This window comes from Equus quagga, chromosome 20 (assembly GCF_021613505.1).
Source record: "Equus quagga isolate Etosha38 chromosome 20, UCLA_HA_Equagga_1.0, whole genome shotgun sequence".
In the NCBI taxonomy this organism is placed as follows: domain Eukaryota; kingdom Metazoa; phylum Chordata; class Mammalia; order Perissodactyla; family Equidae; genus Equus; species Equus quagga.
In genome coordinates, this window is record NC_060286.1 from 2474735 (window position 1) to 2480734 (window position 6000).

Below are 6000 nucleotides of genomic sequence, written 5' to 3' on the forward strand. Positions count from 1 at the left end.
ATAGACCAACTTATATAGATTTTCATATTATTTTAAAAATTAAGATTCTGGTTCACCCCCTGTCCCACCTCAGACCATTCTGAAATAAAAAATTTTAAGTACAAAATGGAAAAAACATGTGACACTGAAAGTCTAGAATGGCTTAGTGTTGCTTGCCTAGAGGTTCCCAACCAGGGCGGTTTTAGTTGTCGCCGGCTCTGGGAGCAGCTACTGGAAGTGAATGTGGGGGCCAAGGATGCTAAGCAGCGTCCCGCCCCAGAGGCCAGTCACGGCCCGGTGGTGAAACGCTGACTGCTACACAGATCATAGCAACACCTAGTTACTCTTCTGGAGGACGGAGCCACGGCTGCGGGAAGGACAGGTAACTGGTCCTAGAGGAGCCTCCCCTGAGCGGCGTCCAGCTCGCCGCTGCCCACCTCAGACCCTTCCAGACCTTCTAGAAGGAGGCGAGCCAGCGCCCTCCCTCCAGCTCCCAGCACCCACCTACCTGAGGCAGCCTGTAGCGTGAAACCTCAGTCAAACCAAAAGGAAAGAAACGCTCGGGGTCTGGAGGGCCGCCCACAGCCGAGCCCCGGCCGAATTCAAACTTCCCGCACCCAGCCTCTGATTGGACTGCTGCGGAGCAACACCTCCGGGTAAGGGACCCGCCCCTTCCTGTCGACGAGGCTTGCGATTGGTTCTCGCCTTGCGCTATTCGAATTGATTGAAAGGTGAACGGACGGTTCAAAGGATGGGCGGGTCTGAAGGGATTATGCGGCGGGCTGGGGGCACCCGGGCTCCGGGGCAGGTACGGGCGCTCCGCAGGTGAGGCCGTGTGCTCCCAAATCTGCCCTGGAGCTTAGCTTATTGGATCGTCTTCTTCACTTAATATTTTTTAAAAGAGTTTACCACACCAGGTTTCTCCTTATGATGCCGGCTCAGAGCCCCAAGGAGTCGAAGAAAAGATTTCTTGAACTCTCAAGTTCTGATAGTAGTGCACCTTTATTCAGAGAATAGCATGGGGACAAGACCCATGGGCAGTGAAGGGCTGCCGCATGGGGACAGGACCCATGGGCAGTGAAGGGTTGCAGGCATGGGAACAGGACCCATGGGCAGTGGAGGGCTGCAGCATGGGGACAGGACCCATGGGCAGTGAAGAGCTGCAATGTGTCGAGGGTTAGGGCTAAATTTATAAAGCATGAACTACACACAGGAAAGGTGATGTAAAAAGTCATTAAATGGTATCAGTGCAGGTGGGGTCTGGTTATTGTGTGGTCGTATAACTTTAGATAGGAATCGGGTCATATAGATTGGCATGTAGGCCAGAATGCCCTGGGCTTCTCGCCCTGGGGCAGCCCTGATTCACACTGTAAAATCCATTGGGTCATAGAGATCGGCATGTAGACCAGGACACCCTGGGCTTCTCTCCCTGCGGCAGCCTTGATCCACATCACTTACATCACTTAGTGTTACTTTCCATCGTTGCCAGTCTTCTTCTTGTCCATTTTTTTATTGAGGTAAAATTTAAAATAGCGTGGAAAGGATTGATCTTTTAGTGTGCGATTTCATGAGTTTTGCTAAACGCAAACAGCTGTGTAAGGACCACCCAATCAGGATACAGAGCATTTCCATCACCCAAGAGTTCCCTCATCCCCTTTCCAGTCGCCCACCCCTAGGCAGCCGAACTCTGCTCTGATTTCCATCACCACACACATAAAGGGGGTAGGTCCTCTTCCAGGTGAGCCTTCTTTCTCTAAGCATGCTTTCCAGATCCATCCCTACTGTTGCGTGATCAGGAGTTAGTTGTTTTTATTGCTGAAAAGTATTCCATTGAATACTTTGTCTATCCATTCACCCGTTTCTGGACATCTGGAATGTTTCTGTTTCTAGCTATTATGAATAAAGTCGTGTGGAAATTAATAAACAGAAACTCATTAAATTGGAGTCTGGGGGCCCAAGGGGAGAGCTCTCACACCCTACCTCCTAGCAGAGCCCAAAAGGAAGAAGGCAGACTTCCTCTTCTTCACCAAGAGGCTCAGCCAATGAGAGATGGTCACAACTCAGCTAGTGAAATGCTGCTACGCCTCTGGACTCCTTGTTTACAATAGCCCTCCCAACTTCCTCTTCTGCCTATAAAAGAATTTCTCCTCCCCATGCTGCTAGGGACTTGCACCTGGCTCACCATGGTTGCAGACTTCGAATTGGAATTCTTTCTTGGTCCCAAATAAAACCATTATTCCTGGAGAGATGAGTGTCTGTCTGTCGTTTAAGGTCAACAGTTGCTATAAACATTCTTGTACAAATCTTTTTTGTGGGCATGTTTTATTTCTCTTGGGGAAATATAGATGTGGTATTTCTGGGTCGTTCTGGGTCTGCTTAACTTTATAAGAAATTGCCAAGCAGTTTTCTAAAGTGGTTGTACCATTTTACGCTCCTGCTAGCAATGTGTGACAGTTCCAGTGTTCCTCATGCTTACCAACATTTGGAGTTGTCACTCTAATAACTCCCCAGTGAGTGGGAAATGGTATCTGGTTTTAATATTGTAGTCCCTCAATGACTAATGATGATGAGCATCTTTTCATGCGCTCATTGACTATTTTTATATCTTGTTTTGTAAAATGTCTGTTCAAGTTTTTTGTTTATGTTTTTAAAATTGGGGGTTATCTTTTTAAATTGAGTTATCTTTTTAGTATTCATTTGTAGGAGTTCTGTCTATTCTGGGTACAAGTCCTTTGTCAGGTATATGTATTTTGAATATATTCTCCCAGTCTGCGGGTTGTCTTTTTTCAAGAATAAACTTTTAATTTAACTTCTTTTTTTCCTCAGGAAGATTCACCCAGAGGTAACATCCATGCCAATCTTCCTCTATTTTGTATGTGGGATGCCGCCACAGCATGGCTTCATGAATGGTATAGATCCACACCCAGGATCTGAACTTGCGAACCAGGGCCACTGAAGCAGAGCACGCCGAACTTACACCACTGTGCCACCAGGCCGGCCCCAAAAAACTTTTAATTTCAGAATAGTTTTAGATTCACAGAAAAATTGCAAAGATAGTAGAGTGAGTTCCCATATGCCCCACATCCATTTCCCCCTGTTAAATAGTATGGTACATTTATTACAATTAATGAAACAATACTGATGATTATTATTAACTAACATCCATACTTTATTCAAATTTCTTTAGTTTTTACCCACTGATCTTTTTCTGTCCCAGGATTCCATGTTACATTTAGTCAGCAGGTTGCCTTAGGCTCCCTAGACTGACAGTTTCTCAGACCTTTCCTTGTTTTTGGTAACCTTGACAGTTTGAGGAGTACTGGTCAAGTATTTTGTAGAATACCCCTCAACTGGAATTTGTTGATGTTTTTTCCCATGATAACCCCAGTCTTGGGGTTATGGGTTTTGGGGAGGAAGACCATAGAGGTGAAGTGCCATTCTCATCATGTTACATCAAGAGTACATAATATCAACATTATTTATCACTGTTAACATTAATCTTGGATCACTCGGTTGCAGTAGTGTTTGTGAGGTTTCTCCACTGTGAAATTACTGTTTTCCCACCTTTCCGTGCTGTGCTCTTTGGAAGGAAATAACCATGGGCATCGATACTTAAGGAGTGGGAAGTTATGTTCCATCTTCTTGACGACAGACTATGAACATAAACTGTTTGCAGTGATTCTGCATGAGAGACTTGTCTCTTCTCCCCTTACTTATTTATTCAATCATCTATGTCAGGACTCGTGGATATTAGTTTATACTTTGGGTTATACTCTAATACTACTTAATTTTTTTGCTCAAATCATTCTAACTTTGGTCATTGGCACTTTCAGTTTATTCCTCTGTCACTTCGACATTTTCCCATCATTGTGGGGTTTTATGTTTTTGTTTGTTTGTTTTAGTACTTCCTTAGTTTCTGTCTCTACCAGATGCTCCAGGTTCATCTAGTATATTCCCCGCCCCACTACTAGAATCAGCCATTTCTCCAAGGAATCCGGGTTCCTTTTCCTGGAGAACAGTACTAGAAACTAAGATCTGGACACTAGACTTGGTCCTTTTTTCTAGGGAGTCTCTCAGCTGACAGAGTGGAGAAATATATCTGTCTATACTAACGTATGTATATACATATGTATAAATATTTCTATCTGTAACCCTCTGTATCTATATCAAGCTAATCACGAGTTCATGCTGATGTTTCCAACTCTAATCCATCACCACATGGATCATTCTCGTGTCCCCGCCTTGCTTATCTGTAACCTCCTGCTCCACCAGTGGAGGACCTGACTCTGCTGGTTGCCCTTTCATTTTCTTCATAGCACCATTGGTGAGTAGAGGATTTTAAGTTTGATGAAGTCTAATTTATCAGTGTTTTCTTTTATCTTTAGTGCTTTGTTTCCTCTCTACCATGAGGTCATGAAGTTATTCTTGTATATTTTCTTCTAGAAATTTGGTAGTTTTAGCTCTTATGTTTAGGTCTGTGATCCATCTTGAATAAATTCATGTGTGGTATTGCCAATCTTTTTTGCTTTTTTTTATACATTGTCCAGGAGCACATATAAAGGAAACCTGTATGTATGGCTGTTTGTGGGTAAAGTTCCCTATGCACACACTCAGGTGATTCTCTGAGTTAACTAAAAACTGTAGTACTTTAGTGCATTAAGAAATATAAGGGGCCGCCCCATGGCCGAGTGATTAAGTTCACACGCTCCATTTCAGCAGCCCAGGGTGTCACCGGTTCGGATCCTGGGCACGGACATGGCACTGCTCATCAGGCCATAATGAGGTGGCGTCCCACATGCCACAACTAGAAGGACCCACAACTAAAATATGCAACTATGTACTGAGGGGCTTTGGGGAGAAAAAACAGAAAAAAAAAAAAAGAAGATTGGCAACGGTTGTTAGCTCAGGTGCCAATCTTTAAAAAGAAAAAAGAAATATAAAAGAGAGCATAACATATGGGAAGGATGTAGCATTGAATGTTCAGTCCATTTAGCAACAAGGATGAGATTGGCAGCCTCGGAGAGAACAATTTCAGTGGAACAATGGTGGCAGAAACCATGCTGCGATGAATTAAAGCCTCATTGGCAATTACTGAAAAACAGGCCGAGAGTCTAAGTGAGGAATCAGAGTTTTTAGTGATGGAAAGGACGTTGAAGCTTAATGACTTGTACAAGAGGTCACAGCTAATTAAGCAGCAGAGCCAGGACTCAGAGCCAGGTCTTTTCATCCTCCTGGCTGGAAACACGGCTTGTTTCACCGTTTACGTAAAGTATAGGCTTTGAGTCAAATAAATCTGGTTTAAAATTGCTCCCTTACCTTGGGCAAGTTTTCTGCAGTTTTCTGAATCTCTATTTCCTTATCTACCTTTTAGGTATGTTGAGAGGATTAAATGAAATAGTTACTTCCAGTTCTGCTTCCTACCAAGATGCTGACAAAGTAAAATGACTGGCTCCCTCCCACAAGATCAACTTCAGAGGAGCTATAGAGGGGAAAAGAACCCCGCCAAGTTACCTGGTAAACACCAAATACTGAAAAAACAGAAAAGTCTGCGGCAGTGCAGCTGTCTGAACTGTTGTGTGTGAGAGGATGGGTGTAGCCTGGGGCCGGAGGCAATGGAGGACAAAACAGGAAAGAAACTGGTAGAGTTTGGCTTTTGCTTCTCCCCTGCCATTCTCTTGGGACAAGCTGTGCCTGTTCCTATAGAGCAGCAACAAAGATCTCCAGAACATACAGAGAGAAAAATACAAACAGATATTTGAAGGTGAGAAAATACCTTTGCAATGTTTATGTTGTTTAAAAAATGCTAAGACCATAGGAAAAAGAGAACATACATTCATAATCACCTAGAATTCAAGTCTCTAGATCATATCAAGTTTTGGAAAGTGGGCGTGAAGGGAAAACAAAGGGTAAGGAGATGCGCTAAAATTCTTATTTAATAAGAGGCTTTCAGGGGCCTGCCCCATGGCCGAGTGGTTAAGTTCGCGTGCTCGGCTTCAGTGTCCCAGGGTTCGGATCCTGGGC

The 6000-nt window shown here is 44.0% G+C and overlaps 1 protein-coding gene across 3 annotated transcripts in view; it reads right to left on the reverse strand.

Moving 5' to 3' along the window:
- The window catches only part of DLGAP5 (DLG associated protein 5), a 28045-nt gene extending 27475 nt beyond the window's left edge, over positions 1-570 (reverse strand). For all 3 annotated transcript variants that reach the window (XM_046647525.1, XM_046647524.1, XM_046647523.1), the window contains exon 1: positions 488-570. The gene's annotated coding sequence lies outside the window, so the exon portion shown is untranslated. The remainder of the gene's footprint in view (positions 1-487) is intronic.
- Positions 571-6000: the final 5430 nt, after the last annotated feature.